Genomic DNA, 16805 nt, shown 5'->3' on the forward strand with positions numbered 1-16805 from the left:
CCTCCACATCTCAGCGAGACAGACAAGTAGGATGGGAGCGTGGGCAGAGCTCTGTGAACTCTTGGCTGGGAAAGCGAAGGGAAACTAGGCCACAGAGGCCAGAGGGGCTGCTCGGTCCACTCTCCTTTGTTACTCAAAGAGATGATTTTTCTTATGTGGCCATTGACGGGTGCAGAATGAGATTTGTGAGCTGCCACAAAAGGTGTGGATGCATAATGCCACATGGCGCCGTGAGTGATTTACTCGTACTCGCTGACAGATGAGCTCTGGCTTACATAAGCCGTCAAAGGCAAATGGATGCCAACTACATCCACAGACAGGTGGGGAAATCTGAAAAAACACGGCTTATGTGTGAAAGTGACACACGAGGCATTTCAGGTGATTTTCAGAAAGATCTCGATCTATTGTGAAAAGCCAGAAAAAAACATCTCAAATCTCTTCTTCATTGTTCACTTTTGAGTGTCAAACAACAAACTTATGTCATAAAGTCATCAACTGGCAAACAGGAGGACATACACGACTGATTCTGCTGAGTCTTGCAGGTTTGAAATGATTGGCTCCTGCTTTCCTACTTACTTTGTGCTTAATTTTGTCCTTGCACATGGTGGTTATCTGTTAATTAATACTCGCTGCATTGAGTCATTGAAGATTTAAAGGTGACAAGAGGGTTTGTTCTTGCTATTACTGCAAATGTCTCAATCATTTATGCTAAAATGCAGTACAGATGCTCTCAGTTGGGTCTTTTAATAGCAGTTTTGAAAAGTTGTGAAGCCCTGGTTTGGTTTGGACGTGGTCCTAGATGAACACCATGTCAGTGTTTCCTTATCCTGGTTCAGTCAGAGGTTCTCAAAATGCTTCAGCCTCTCCCACTTGTATTGTTTCATTTTTTCCTTGCACATGGTGTTAAAAATGTCAGTTATTACTTGCTGCATTGAGTCATTGATGATTTAATGATGGCATGAGGGTTTGCTATGTAAATGTTTCATTCATTTATTCTAAAATGCAACACCAATGCTCTCAGTTGTGTCTTTGAATAACATTTTGCCATTTCAAAGTTGGGTTTTGGGTGTAAAAATGCTGATTTTGTTTGGACATGGTCCTATAGATGTACACCTTCTCAGTGTTTCCTCATGGGCTAGCTGGTGCATTACAGCTAGCTTCAGCATGTGCGTAACAGGTAGGAGCACAGCTTCATCAGTGCAACTTAGTTCGCTCTAATGGCCACAATTGTTGAACAGCATGCTGACAGCAAATTTCAGCAGTCATTGCTTGTCAGAAGAGGTTTCCCACACGTCCTCCCCCCAATACTTTTCCGACAACGAATAACGTGCGACTACTGTCAGTTTCTGACAGCTTTCTGAAACCAGCAATCTGACATTCACACCCACTTGACATGATGATTGGCCAGCTGTGCAGAGGTGAGAAAGAAGCTTGGGTTTGAACTTCTCTCTCTCTTCTGTTTTATCGTTACTGATATCACAATTTCTGTTGCTTTTACGTGAACTTCAACACAATGAATTTCAAGTACAAACTTTTAATCCCATATTTTAAATGTAGTCACACCTTCTCTATGACAGCCGTTTTTTTAAAACTCCACCTTCTTCTGTGGTCATTTGTATAAACTGTAAACATATTTGACTGGGTGCACCCTCGTACAGGCTAGTCTTTTCAGGATAAACTAACTGTTAAAACATCACTTGAAGACTTAGTTACTAACAGCTTTAGGTACAAAGAGTTATATGTTCCCATCCGAGCATGAAGACATTTTAAACGTATAAACAGTACAGAGATACCTCACTTATGTCCAGCATTGTTTCAGTAAGCCACCAGGGAAGAAACGGAAGTTCACCTGCAAACTAAATCTCACTGGGATAATGATGCACAATTTCAGAAAGTCTCTCCAGGGAGACCGTGAAAGTATCGCAACTGGGTTATGCTTGTTAAAAGTGTCACAAATGGAACCTCTGCACAACCCGGCGACCCAATCACGGTGTGAAGTAGGTGTGAATGTCGGACAGTCGTGTCTGGGAAAGTTACAGCGACGCAGACAATCCCTATTACATCAGAAAGTGTCGGAGGACGGGTTCTTCAACCGCATCCAACCCTTCGAATAGACCATAAATCTCACTTAAGCCTACAAAAACAGCACCAGCAGCAGCATTTGACATCAAGAATAGAGAGATATTAGCCTGGTCACTTACCCCCCCTGTAGCAAAAGATGCTCACAGATGACCTGGCAAGACACAAGAAAAACACAAAGTGAGCTACTTTTACAGTGACAGGTTCAACATTCATTGTTTAACTTTGATTTTGGCTGTTGGTTCATCAAACTGTCCCTTTCTCTTAAACATTTCAAATCTGGATCGTTCCATTAGTTTAACTCGCCTACAGCATGAAAGAGTTGAATTTGTAATCTTGTTACCTCCCAAATGAAGTCTTCAAATGAGCCATAACAATAGCATGTGTCCACTGCATTGTTCCCTATCAGAAGTCAAACGCTGGCTTTCTAAGGAAAGACAATGGGCCTGCCAATTGAAAGCAGTCATTCTTCAGTTTTGAAGGAGGCCCTGTGTTAGCACATCTAGTTTTGTGAGACCTGTCTAGAGCTCAATTCACAGAGTCTGAGGGTCTTTCATGTCTTTGGGCCTATCAGTCTAAGCTGGGAAACAGGAGCTAAGGGACCCTCAACTCACAGAACCCCAGCCTGGCTTCCCGGCCCTCAAACCCCCTCCTACTGCAGCCTGCTGTACTGGCCCTCTCAAAGGAGTCTTTCAGTATTGTGCTGAGGCCCGGTTCCAGGTCAATGGGAGCCCAGAGATTTAGAGTTGCAGTCTGAGTGGGAACAAATGGTTTGTTTGGTGAGAGGTCTGAAGTAGCTTTAGAACTTCCATCAAACTGAAGGTATTCCTGACTTACATATTTAGTATTACTGCAGCTGAACTAATATGACTGTGATGACAGAAGCTTTAAATCCTGTCATTGCAGGCAGAGGCTGGGTGTAGGTCCTCAAATAAAAGCACATGTAATCTTTTTTTTTTTTTTGGATATTGCAAAACTTAGTCAACACATCTCAACAAAATGCCACAAAATGTCCAAGATAAATTAAAGCCGGTGAAACCTGCTGTGGCATTTTCAGAAACACAATTACACTGACCTGTGAGGGACTGACATTTAAAAGAAACACATTTGCACCCATCAGAGGAATTACTGCAGCAAATCCAGTTTAATAGAGACGTTCATATATCCAGCGCTGAGTAAGGAAACCAATCTAATTGCAGCAAACGCCTTCAGTGAGGCTGAATCGGTTTGCGTCCATCAATCTCGTCTTGTTTTGATCCGTGCCATCGGAGGAATCGCTTTCTGCACATGCAAGGTCACATCCTTGTGCAGGGTAGTGTTTTGTCTTGTCCCTCCATCTACCCTGAGTGGCAGCTCGGCTTCATTCGGGATACATCACCTCTGTACTCTATCTCCAGCCGTCTCTGCTCGGGCCTTTGTGTGAGTCCCAGCTGCTGATTGGGGCTGTATAATGTGACTGATGTCCTCTGGGCAATCTGCTGTTGGGACAAGGACGTGCTCAGGTGATCCAGAGGCTGATTGGCGCCCGGCTAATGGAGAGGACACTGTGACCTCTGAGGCTGTCAGGTGCCAAACCAGCCTGTTAATTATGCATCCGGACGCTCATCTGCTGCTGGAACCAGCCTGCCACCGCCTGTGTGGCGTCTAGACATGGAAACCCTCCTAAAAATTTACCAGCTTTGCAAGCCTTACCAGTCGCTGGGTGTGTGGGTGTGGGTGTGGGTGTGGGTGTGTGAGTGTGCTGGCATGTGTGTGACAATTCTGAACCATCTGGTCTCAGACTGAGCTGTCTCTCTGCGCTTTGTGTGAACATCAGAGAAGGGGATACTTCACTACTGCTCATAGGTGTGTGAAATCCCCATATTTCCCCAAGTTAGGATTCCATGCTTGAGCAATGTGGGCTGGCTTACCCCAATTTTTCTTTTTTCTCTTTGACACGTCCACACTGTCTTTCTTTCCTCACTGTTTCTCCTGCCATTCTCATATATCCCTGCTGACCTGTATGCCTTTCACCCCGTCACCCTCATATAGTGGAGTAAGCAAATATTGATGCTTTACTGCTCTATCTGCTCCTCCTCCTCCACATCACTCACCTTCTCCTCATAATCCTCCCTCGTCTCTCTCTTTTAATTGCTCTTCTGTGTGCGTTGTCTGCCCCTCCCCCCTTCCGCTCCGTCCTACATCTACCTTATTTTTCTCAAGCTTCAGATGGTCTGTTAGATAGGCTAATTTCTTGCTACTTTATCATCTACTATAATCAGACAGGCGTTAAGGAGCTGTGTTCTGCTGTATTACATGCAGTACAGTATGTGTGTGTTGCCTGTTTGGTTATTGCATTGTTAGAGGCGCTGCCTGCCAACGCTATTTCTTTTCGACAGACAAAAGCCTTGTTTTGGATGAGCAGTGTTTATTGTTCATGCTGACACTGCTTTTATGACAGAATGACTAATGAGTACACTTGTGTGTGCTCGTGTAAGATGTGTGTGTGTGTGGCATAAACGCTATTAAAAACAGCAGCAATTGGCAGCTTTCTAAAATTTAAAGCAAAGTGAAATTTATGATTTGAAATGAGTGTGATATGGCTGTGAATGAAGGTTAACTGAAGGGCTGCATACTAATACCTTAAGTGGAGCAGTGTCTCAAAGGGTTCTCTATTTTACTGCCAAAAGTAGTATTATTATGAGCTTATGGAATGATGTGCTGATGGTACAACACACCGAGAACTACTTGATGATCTTGGAGGATGATCAAACTGTCATATCGGTAATACATAATAAATGTGATGCCAGTGACAGAACTGCAGTCAAAGTAAACAAACATTAAACTTTTCTGGTCCTTTCTGTTGTAATTGCATGCTTCTGAAATGCAGCAGGTGCTTATATTTGAGTGAGGCTTAGCAATAGTGTTAGCTAACCAGAGCCAGAGTGGTTTGAGCCTCGTTAAAAAAAAAGTCAATGACGATAATTTGGATGGAATTTTCTAATCTATATGATTAAATTAATGGTGGTGTTCCATAAATCCAAATACTTGTGCAACTCACTGAGTGCCACTGTTTAGTTAGATGGGTATTGATCAACCTTCTGAACTCCAAGCAATTTAATGATGTTTTTGGCTCCTGTCACATCTTTTTCACTGCAATATAAAGTACTGTACCTCCATGGAAGCAGCACAACCGTGGCTAGAAGAAGAGATGACTCAGAAATGTAAACTATGACACTGTCCAAATGCCATAAATCATAAAAATAAATAAACGTTTTTGCTACAAATTAGATAAACTGGAATCAGCATGTGGCCAATAGTCGTCTAGGTCTGACTGTCAATCACAGATGAGCAGCATGTTCTTCCTGAAGGGGGCGGGAACAGCAGCATCTTATTGGTTTCTGGAGCAAAACAACATGTTTAGAACAGCCTTAAATCGGGAGTTATACAGTCCTAGTGAAATTACCCATCTCTGCAGTATTTTGAGCTGAAAAATTGGAAGACAAACTGTCAAACAAACTGTGACACTTTGATTAATGTGCTGTTAAGGGGCACAATATTGAACCTTTAAGACAATGGCATCAAAATGACACATCATACATTGATGCTACTGATGTGACAATCTGATTAGCAACAAAGAGCGGCCAGCCGATATCAAGCAGCTCTTTCACAAGTGTTGGCAAACTGATCTGCCAGTTTTTGATTTTGGCATCCATTTCCATCCACTCACCCATAAAGGTTAAAGTCTTAACTGTCTATTCATTGCTTGAATCAAGCATGTTGACTTTTATGCTCGATCCAGAGAAGAGGATTGAACTTTTCACTAATATTACAAGCAATAAATAGCAACACATAGACAGGCTACAGCACTAAAGCAATATTATGTGTAAATAAAGAGAATATGTTGCTCCAACATCACTTGGAACTATGCATTTGCAGCATTGAGTGATCGCAGATGGACTGAAAACCAGGTTGTGCAGTGAACTGAGAGATACCGGTATGCACATAGAGGTCTGTTTACAAACATGCCATTCATGTTATTTAGCTCATACAATTTAAATGAATATTTATGGATGCTGTTTTTTTAAGGGTTTTACTGGAGGGGAGATAAGGGGTATGTTGTAATGTCTAAAGACATCTGAAGGTCCATTACTTGCCTCTCTCCAGACAGGGTGATGTCATAGAGGGGGAGGGCTAATAAGGCCTGGCATCGGACATGAACTGAAACGTGCAACAGACTGCATGCTTTCTATCACACGCTTAATCTGCTGAGTTCAGTCAACTAAAAATAGATACTGAGTGTTGAGTCTTGGTAGATCTAGTTGTGCGTCTTCTCCCGGCATGACTATCCTGGTCCAGGTTTCTAATTTTAACCCAAAATCAGAACTCTCAAAGAAAAGCAAGAGAGGCTCCCACACATTCGTATACTGAAAAAAAAGATTCACCTGCTCAAACGTAATGCCCATAAAAAAAGCCAAAAACAGCATTTAATACAAAGCATTTGTGTGCAGCTGTTACTGCTGCTTTGCATTGTTTGCAAACTCGCTCTGCACTGAGGGTACACAAAGATTAGAAGGTAACTACAACCTGAGGAAAGCAGAAATAGCAACGTCAAAAATTCAAAAAGTTAAACCAACAATGACGGCTAGGGTGAAGGAGCAGCAAATACCTGTAAGGGTTCTGAAGCTGTGTAATCATTCTAAAGATGCACACATATTTTAACAAGCTTAGTGGAGTGAAAAGACTTATCAGACGGAGACATGAAACCATTTCAGCCGGGGCACTTGTTCACACAGCAAAGTTTGACACACACTAATGTAAAAGTTTCTTTATTGGTTGTCTTTACAGTCTTGCTGAGTGTTAATTTAGAACTTGTAGGCTGCAGTCTTTAGGCGTTGAAGGTACACATGCTGCTTGATCTTGACTTGCACTAAATCCACGAAGGTCGGAAGAATCATTCCTTTCCATTGTGCCGCTCTTCACACACTGTCCTTTCTCTCTTAATGCATTTCCTTCTCTTTCATTGACAGCTGTGTGTGCAGCAGGATTTAAGTGAATGTAGAGCTTTCATTAGAGAGCAACATGTGGAAATGGAAGGTCGGTTTCTTTGGTGATGCAGGAGAAAGTGTGGACGGACAAGATGGTAAATGAGGAGACAGGAAGTAAGAGAGGCTGAGAATTTATATCACTAATGTTTATTACTGACCTGCCTGCTGCTTTATGTGCATCCATGCTGCAATGTTATAGGAGTATTTACTGAAAATATTTGCATTTAACCTTAAAACATATCAGCAGTGCATTTAAATTTGGTTTTATGCACATGCAAAGGATGTCTTAATTAATTACTGTATACAAAAAATCCTGTACAGTAGGGATAATAGCATTAGTGCATGAGTCGGTGTTTATTTAACACTTCCATTGTCTTCATTTATGGGCACCAAAAATATTGTTTCCTTGTCTGAAAAAAATCCAGCAAAAAATTCTCAAAATCTCTGAAAATTTGCAAAACCTTCAGGAAGAAAATTCCCAAAATTTCTTAAGTTTTTCTTAAAAGTTTGATTTTTTTTAAAAATGCCCAAATTTGGCAAGAAAATTCTTGTAAATATTTTCAAAAAATGAGTTAAAATCTTCCCTAAAAATATCTAAAGTGATTATATATTTATCGGTAAAACTTCTAATAATTTCTTTAAGAACATTCACAAAAAAACAACCAAAATCCAGCGAAAATTCGCTGGATTTTGGTTGTTTTTTTGTGAATGTTCTTCAGTAACATTTTTTTAACATTTCTTTTTTCCACCATAAAATTTTCCAAAATTTACCCAAAACGTTGAAAATGTGGACATCAGAAGTTTCACTGTGAAAATATATTTCTTTCCACATTTTCAAACTTTAAAATGGGTCGATTTGACCTGCAGGACGACACGAGGGTTAATGTGCTGAACCCAGTTCTCGAGTTTAAACCCCCTGACAGTTTTTTCTCGTTGAATTCATGGACTCAACAATGAATGTTCTGTCCATCTGTTGTTGATGTAGAGTTCTTGCTTATGCCTGACCTTTTTACTGGATAAAACTCTCCATCCACTCAGAAAAACACACACAAGATAAGCAAACTCCCGGACATTGTGAAAAGCTCAGTATGTCTCGTATGACTTATGTAGAGGGAATGGCAGATGCATTTAGTGACTCTTGTATTCAAAAAGATAAAGCACTAAACTCAAATTGAGCCAGCATTATCTGCATTTCTCTCATGTCCCCTTCTCTCTCTCGGTTTTCTGGGGTTCTGTCCTCCAGCCTGCCGGTTCATATTTCATCCAAATGCCTGTGAAAGGCTGTCCGTGTGAGAAAAGACACCGTGATAAATATGAGATGTTCGCACAGTCTAGTGTAGATTAGTTCATTCAAGGAACTATTTCACTGTCTGCCTCCTTTTTTTTCAGATGTCTTGAACCCGTTATGTTGCTACTGTTGTTTAAGTGCTTCAGACTTTGGTTCACTGTCACAGAGGCGATGTTTGAATGCACTGCACACTGAAGCAAATTTAACAGCGACTTCAAATCTTCAAGGCGTGTTTGTAGAGAGCACTGACATAGGTTAAGTTAAACCCCCATGTCTGGAAGTGTTTGCATTTGGGTTGTGCCTTTAGATCAGGCTGCTAGTATACTTTCTATTGTGCGTTCCCGTCTGCGTTTCCCTCTAAGTGCTCCCACTGTCTCAATATTGACAGACTCCTAAGGGGAAATGGTCCGCCAGGCCTCTTTAAATTTCAAATGAGGCTGGATTAATGATATCATCGGAAGATTGGATCCTGGATGGCCAGACGGTTTCGAGGACGTTCTCTATTTGGAAGCACGAAAGGCAAATGTAAAACGTCTTTCTGTAATTTTTTAAAAAGACAACTGAGACATAAATTACTTTATTCACTTGTAACTTATTACTTAGAGCTCCATGCCAAACATCCATCCATTTGCTGAAACTGTTTTTCCTCTTCAGAGTCTTGTTGAGATGATTCTAATTCCAGCATGCAAGAGGTGAAATGGAGGTGAATTAAATGTCTTTGATAAACGCTCACAGCATTTAAAGTTCTGTTTGAAAATTGAGCAGCAGCAACTCTTTCTAGAAACGGTGGCCCACTTATTTCTGGATGATCAGCAGAAGACGCTGTAAGCTGTTTTTATGGGGACTATTTCATCATCAGAAGTAGTTTAAAATTCAGAATTTTAGCAGCAGATAACAAATTTTAAAAATAGCTATGTCTGTTTGTTTCTGGATTTATACTCAAGAACCAACTGTTGGTCCCCTTTACGTGTAAATATTGCAGCACTGTTTTACATATCGGTCACTGCGGTAGAACAGAACAATAACGGTGAGGCTTATTTATAGGTATTGCTTCTTTACACACACATACAGTAGGTAGTTTTTACACGCTCATAAAACTGAGCTTCTGGGCAGGCATATTGTGATGATGATGTGGTTTGCTCGGATCTACGGCACGTATTGCTTAACCATGCATTATAGATTGCTTTAGCACCCAATCACTCCCGGCATCTCAAAATACATCACTCCGGATGCGACGCAGTTCCCTCGTGCGACTGAGTTTACGTTGATACCGAAAGCCGACATCACTGGTGGAGACAGAAATGACGCACATAATCTGATTCAAATATTTATCCTCAGGGAACGGAGGAGGAAGTGCAGCTCTGCTCTCTGTCTCCACTGGAGTCCTGATAATAGCTCTTCACCAAGCCCACCACCTAATACCATCTTGTCCCCTTCCAGATCCGCCAAGTGTATTTGAAAATGTGTCGTAATGGGGGTTTCCTGCCACGGTTTAATTTAAATCCAATCTTATCTGCAAATTAGCATTTGAGATGTAATGGGATGCTAACTAAAATTGCTAAGTCAGTGAGAAATCCACAGGAAATGAGTGGAAAACCAGCAAGGTTGCATTCAAAGACGCATCAGGGACGTTGCACATATTTTTGCCAGGTGTGTCTTCCTCTTTTTCCTTCTCCTGCGTGTCTCTCTCTCTTTAACGCAAACACAATCGCACACTCTGCACCTCTTCTCCAAAACCAGGCCAATCTCCTGCTGTCTGTGGAGATTGAGCTGCTCATCAGAGCCCGTTAATTACATCGTTCTCTAAAGGGATGACAAGTTAAGCCACTCTTTTTTCCTAGTTAGGTCTGAGGCGTGGAGGCGGGTCTACAAAAACTAATCTCAGTAATCCATTGGGTGGAGGGAAATGTCTCTGCTGTCATCAATGGTTCCAACTATTGGTCAGCAGAAAATCTCCACTTGCCTCCATCGACTACAAGATTATTGTAACGGTGTCCCTGTACGGCTCTTCACCTCTGCGGTCTTTCCACATCTCCCCCAATCTTAGTGACCGTCCCCCACGCTCCCCAATGCCCTGCTCTATTACAGCATGAACAAGGACATAATTGCAATTTAATACAGTTACACACACAGAAGAAGTATGAGTGTCCTGTGGTACTGTGGGTCTCTTTGGAGCTGCATCCCCTGTAGAGTACAACATGGATCCCTGCATGACTGGACCATCACAACATTTATATGGGTTATTTTCTGTCAGTATTTGTGCTGCATAATGGTACGTGCAGTTCTTACAAAAAGTATTCACTTTTATTACTTTTCAGCAGTGATCAATTTAATGTGGCTTTTTGATTTAAAAAAATCTCTTTCATGTCAAAGTTCAAACAGATTTCTTCAAAGTAATTTCAACTAATCAAAACTATAAAGCATAAAATAAATGATTTCATAAGTATTCACCCCCTTTAAAGTGACTCATCTAATTCAGCACAGGTGCGCTAATGGGTGCTAGACGTCACACAATCAGTGAAATTGGAACTCATCTGAGCGCAGTGAATGTGTCTCAAGTGGCTGTAGTATAAAGACACCTGTATCTGCATGATACAGTCGCTGGTGAATTGGTAATCCTAGATATGACGGCACCATTAAGACAGAAAAACACTCCAAGCAACTCGGTGAAAAATTTATGAAATGCATGAATCAGGAGATGGATACAGACTATCCCTTGGAGTACAGTTAAATCCACCATTAAGAAATGGAAGGAGCACGGCACATGCATAAATTGGCCATCCTCAAAAACTGAGTGACTGCAAGAGAGATATAGTGAGGGAGGCCACCAAGACAGCTATGACTCCTCCGAGGGAATTACATGCGTCAGAGGCTGAGATGTGAAAGAATGTGCACACACCAGCTTCTCAATCAGCAAAGCTTTAGGTGAGAGTGGACCAGAAAAAGCCACTGTTGAAAACATCTTGAAAGGAGTTCAACAGAAGACATCTGGGAGACTCTGAAGTTAACTGGAAGAAGGCTCTTTGGTCTGTTGAGACCAAAAGTGAGCTTTTTGGCCATCAGAATAGATGCTGTGATTCAAACACTAAACACTGCACATCAACACTAACACACCATCCCCACAGTGAAGCATGGTGGTGGCAGCATCATGATGTGTGGATGCTTCTTAGCCACAGGTCTTGGAGGGCTTTTAAAGGTATAAAAAATGTTGTGGTAAAGTTTAGGGAAATCCTGGAGGAAAACTTGATGCAGTCTGCAAAAAAACTGACTTGGGAGAAGGTTTATTTTCCAGCAAAACAATGGGCCAAAGCACAATGCCAAAGCTACACAGAAATGAGTTAAAGAAAATAAGGTGAATGTTCTTGAGTGGCCAAGTCAGTCAACACCTCAGTCCAGTTGAGCATTTGTGTCTGGGCTTCATAAGGATTTTTAACTCATAATCCTATACAACCTGACAGAACTTGAGCAGTTTTGCAAAGAAGAATGGGATACATTTGCAGTGTTTCGATATGCATAAGACCCATCCACACAGGCTTCATGCTGTAATTGTGGCCAAAGGTACAGTACTGACTTGAAGGTAGAAAAAAATTATGCATTAACTTATTTTGTTTTATGTATTTTTGTCATTTATTTGACATTAAATCACAGAAATCTGTTTTTAATTTGAGATGAAACAATCTTTTGTATTTTTGAATTCTTGTTATGAAGCCAAATTCTTTTGACCATGATTCAATATTAAAAAGCCCTAAAAGAGGAAAACTTCTGAGGATGGTGGATAGTTTATGCAAGCATGGTTTTTCATATTATGTGTAATACTTCCTTTTTCAGTGTGCAGGTTGTCAGAGCCCCACCTCATCCTTGTTACCATCAGAGCGTGTTAATGCTGCTGTCTGTTTACTCACACTCCGTTTTTGTTATTATGTTGTGATGATTTTCGATAAAGGTCAGATGATACATCTGCTTACCGTAACCTTTCAGCGAGAGCTTTTAATTAGGGCCTTCATCACTCAGCATATGGCTCAGTTTGTGTGAATGCATGTGCCTGCATGTGCCAGCACACAAAGGAAGAATCAACATGGGCCATAATAAACTGTAAGAGCAGTTTAAATGATCTGTGGCATTGATTCTGGAGGCATAAGACACTGTTCTCATATAAGATAATTCCCTTATTGTGTGTTTTTATGATCGTGATAGCTCGAGTCTCATACTGGCCTCTTCTCACAAAATCTCCCAGGTGTTCAAATATGTTGAGATCTGAAAAATGTGAAGGTTAGACCTGTAATTTAATACCCATCAAATCATTCGTTAAATCAGCCTCCTCATGAAACCTCTCAGAATTTCTGTTTAAATATAAATATTTGCTACAGTAAATGCCAGGCCCGGACTGGCAATCGGGAGAGGCGGGACTTTTCCCGGTGGCCTGCCTCCTTATTGGCCTGCCTGGACAGGCCAGCCACGGACTGGCAGGCCAATGAAAAAAAGTTGATCGGCTTTTTGGCAGACAGGCCAGAGACAGCAGCGCCAGAAGCCTTACAGAGTACACGCCCACCCTCCTGTCACTCACACAAAGCAAGTGCTCTGAGCTCTAAATCAGAAGGATAAGGATTGGTCAAAGTGACATTTTTTTTAGAAGAAACGTGCCATGATTGGTTAGTTGCTTTATGGCCCGCCCCTTCATAGCGAGAACGGGGAAGCATGCACTGCAGAGCGGTGATATGAGAGTGAGGGGAGAGAGTGGAAGGAGTGAAGATTATGGAGCACCCTTAAGTTTACAAACGGTCGGTTCTTCTCAATGATGACCATTAAACAATATTTGTAGAGAAATGAATCAAATAATTATTACACCTTTGTTCTTAAATGGTGATGGAAATGTAATGCTAATTTTAATGCACAAAATATGGTGAGTCTGGCCCAAATAAGCTCCACAGGTGTCAGGTGGGTTGCAGGAAGCCTGAAAATGTTTGAGACCCCCTCTTCAGGTAGGATAGGCAGTTGACTTACAATTTTCAGTTATAAAATGAACATTGGTGTTTGCATATACTATTAGCTATGACCAGCTGACATCTAAATGATTTGCTGACAAAATAATATATATTTTTTAATTCCACATGTTATATAAATAATAGGAAAAGGAAAACATTGGAAAAATTGGTGAGGGTAGTGAAGAGATTACAGAAGAGAAAAGTACTGAACTGTATGGAGCTGTCGTTATGGTTGTGTTTAATAGACTTACTGTCTGTTTAGTAGTGTTGTAATTGCTATAACATAACTGTAAAAGGCATATTTTTGGAAGGGAAAAAAACAAAATTTTGGTGCATTATCCCACGTGACACAACCCTTGTGGTGGCGGAAGTGGCCTGACTGATTGGAAATCTCCCGGCCTGAATTTCTTTCCCAGTCCGGCCCTGGTAAATGCATTTAGGCAGATATTTAAAGCCACTTGAGTTATGTTTTTATCAACATAAAATATCTTCTACATGCATATTACTCCTGGCCATGACCGTTCTTGCAGTAAAACTTCCTCTCATTCTGCTTTTTCTTTTAACTTGTCACCCTTCTTTTTGAGATTAATGAAAATCTAGCAGAAGTTTAGGATAAAAAATATGGCCAGGATGCATGTTCATTCATGTGTGCATGTGTTTACGTGTGGATGCTCATGAGTCAACTCAACGGTTTGCTTTATCGTCTGGTATCTTAGCTAGCTGATAGCGCTGCAGCCTGTTTACCATTGGTTGGATATTAATTGGTCTGATAAGAACAGCAAAGACTAACTCCCTGAGAAAACAGCCCAACCCCAATCGCTTCTTTCTTCAAACATACTCAGACACCTATACAATCTGACACTGAGATTGCAGTTTTGTCCTATGTTTTTGTGTGGTTTAACCAAACAAATCTGTAAATGTATGGTTTTTTTCCACTTCTAAGCCTTCCTTTTCTGTGTTCATCTCTTTCCTCATTCCTTCTTTTCATCCCATCCCTCCTCAAACACAAAGCTACAAAATGAAGTCTGGCCACTTCAGCCATTTTCTCGATAGCCCAGTGAATATCAATAGCGTCTGCGTGATATTTACTGGTGTGGGGAAGATGAATGCCCTGCTCTAAATGCTTCAACCTCATTGCCTCTCGGAGTATTAGTCATGTAAACAACGTCTGCTTATTAATGGTAAAAGCTTTCCCTAATGATCCACACCTCACATGAGTCTGAAATATCAAGTCAGGGCATAAAGAGCAGTCATAGATCATCATAATGAATGATGGGAGGCTGGCGGACGGCTGGGGGAGGAGACCTGTCCCGATGCTAATTCACTCTCTATTTCCCTGCCTGATTCATATGCTATTTGGTCATAATACATCAAGGCTGTATGATTCTTCCATTAAAGCAGAAAGCTTTGCCTTCACTTCACTGGAGGTTATTTGTCAGCATCATAGGACACTTATATATTTGGAAGAGACGCCAGATACCCTAAAAGTCAACAGTAAGGAGATCCACAAGTCACTGTAAATTTATGCAAAGATGAAATCACAATCTGATTTCCATTTGCATGTCAAGTTGCTGTGTATCCTGAAGGCAACTCCACTAGGAATGCAAGTAATTTACAAACCTAATCAAATGTGTTCAAAAGAAGCGGTATGTGTCTTTTAACGAGTGTTCTGTTATCTGGCTGACATGATCAGTCCCCTGAGGGAATCCATCAAAGCCCTGTTGTCTTTATCACGCTGGATGGTTTCGAAGAAAATTGGCATGACTGTAAATTTGTTCTTGTCAAATGTTGAGTAATCAAAAGCCAGCCAGCCGTAAATAAACAAATTCACTTCACTATGCCGTGGCATACTAACTAGCTTCTACACAATATTGCTCATAATGGCGTGATTATTTTTATGGCGCCGCTGAATGGTCAATGACAATTATATTTCCGTAATGGCTCGAAAAGTGTACCGGCGAATGTACTCTAACGGCCTCGACCGCTTATTTGCCACATCCGTGAGCAGGTTGGCTTCAATATGTCCAATCTGTGTAAAAACACCTACTCGTTCATTTCACATCAGCGGGATAATGAAAGCACCTCAGGGAACAATGGTTAGGGGTCAGCAACAGGAAGTGGTGCATTAACGTTGCCGTAGGAGGGTAACACTATCCGTGATGCAGGTGCATGTGTCTTTCAAGCCTCTTAAATCTGATGATTTGATTCACTAATTAGCTCTGAAGGTTTAGATGGTGAGCCTAATGGATGGGTGACTTAAGTGGTGTTGAAACCATCTGTTGTCGGTTCTTCTTCCTTTAAGCCGATGCTGTGGACAAACGACCCCACATGACGCGGGATTTACATGCAGTGGACGTTAACAATGGTTTATTTTGTAGCTTCCAGTGAGGCAATTTAGTGTTGCTTAGATGTTGTATAACATCTGCATGTGAGAGTGTGGGCGGCTTGTTTAGTGTCTCGTCTTTGTTCATTGCCTCCAAATTGAGAAACCAAGCAATTCCAGAGTTTACACTGTGTTTTGAAAGACTGCAAAGCATTGCATGACTAACCTTTTAAAAGAGGGCGTGGACGTTTTGTTGTGAGACACTGCTGGGTGGAGCACTGGTGGGACGAACTGAGACAATATGTGCAATGGCTCAAGAACCGACAAGTGATGGCAGGTTTTTCAGTGTAAGGTACATAATTCTTGCAGAAAGGTTGCAAGAAAATTGCTAAATGCCTTTTATCGGTATATTGCACAGTATTGTCATCGCATAAACAGGAACATTTGAGTGTTGTCTAAACTGGGATGGTCTCATAAAACTCAAAATTGCTGTACTTGTATGCACTTGATCCATAACAGCGACTAAAACCCACAATATCTTAGCTTCTGGTACAATTTTGACAATTCTGCCCCACAACTTCATTACCATACAGCAATGGAACTATTTTAGTTACTTGTCAGGATCTGTGTTACATAGTCTTAACAATTTATGAGTGTAAAGAAGGGTGGTACTGAATAGATAAACTGATTGGTTAGTGGTCACGGTGCCATGGACACGGCCCAGTGTTTCAGATACACTGCTATTCGATCCACTGAACATGGATCTTTTAACTTGAATAGTCATCAGTTCTCCTGGCTGGAGAGCGGCAGTGAGCAGAGAAAATTAGCTGATGTCTGCTCAGAAAATTACCATATATGTTGCTCGGGTCATTTTTCAAATCATGCTAGTGTAACAAGTCACCAAATTGATAAATTGTCAGTAACGCCAGCTAGAGAGCATGCTGCTGTGCTTGAAACAGAAAGACTTTGGCGAAATGGTCTCCAGCGTGGCGCGTAAAGTTAACAGCATTGTGTGCAGCTTGCAGTTCCATTCAGTTTAGGTCAGTTTTTATCAGAGTCTGTTGAACCTGAATGGATTCGGAAGTATTTAATTCAAGCAGCCACCG

The 16805-nt window shown here is 41.2% G+C and overlaps 1 protein-coding gene across 1 annotated transcript in view; it reads right to left on the reverse strand.

Annotated features, from left to right (window-relative positions):
- sema6dl (sema domain, transmembrane domain (TM), and cytoplasmic domain, (semaphorin) 6D, like) overlaps window positions 1–16805 on the reverse strand; it is a 114074-nt gene that overhangs the window by 43497 nt on the left and 53772 nt on the right. The window contains exon 3 of the mRNA XM_051937938.1: window positions 2202–2233. The gene's annotated coding sequence lies outside the window, so the exon portion shown is untranslated. The remainder of the gene's footprint in view (window positions 1–2201; window positions 2234–16805) is intronic.

Source organism: Acanthochromis polyacanthus, chromosome 2 (assembly GCF_021347895.1).
Source record: "Acanthochromis polyacanthus isolate Apoly-LR-REF ecotype Palm Island chromosome 2, KAUST_Apoly_ChrSc, whole genome shotgun sequence".
Classification (NCBI taxonomy): Eukaryota; Metazoa; Chordata; class Actinopteri; family Pomacentridae; genus Acanthochromis; species Acanthochromis polyacanthus.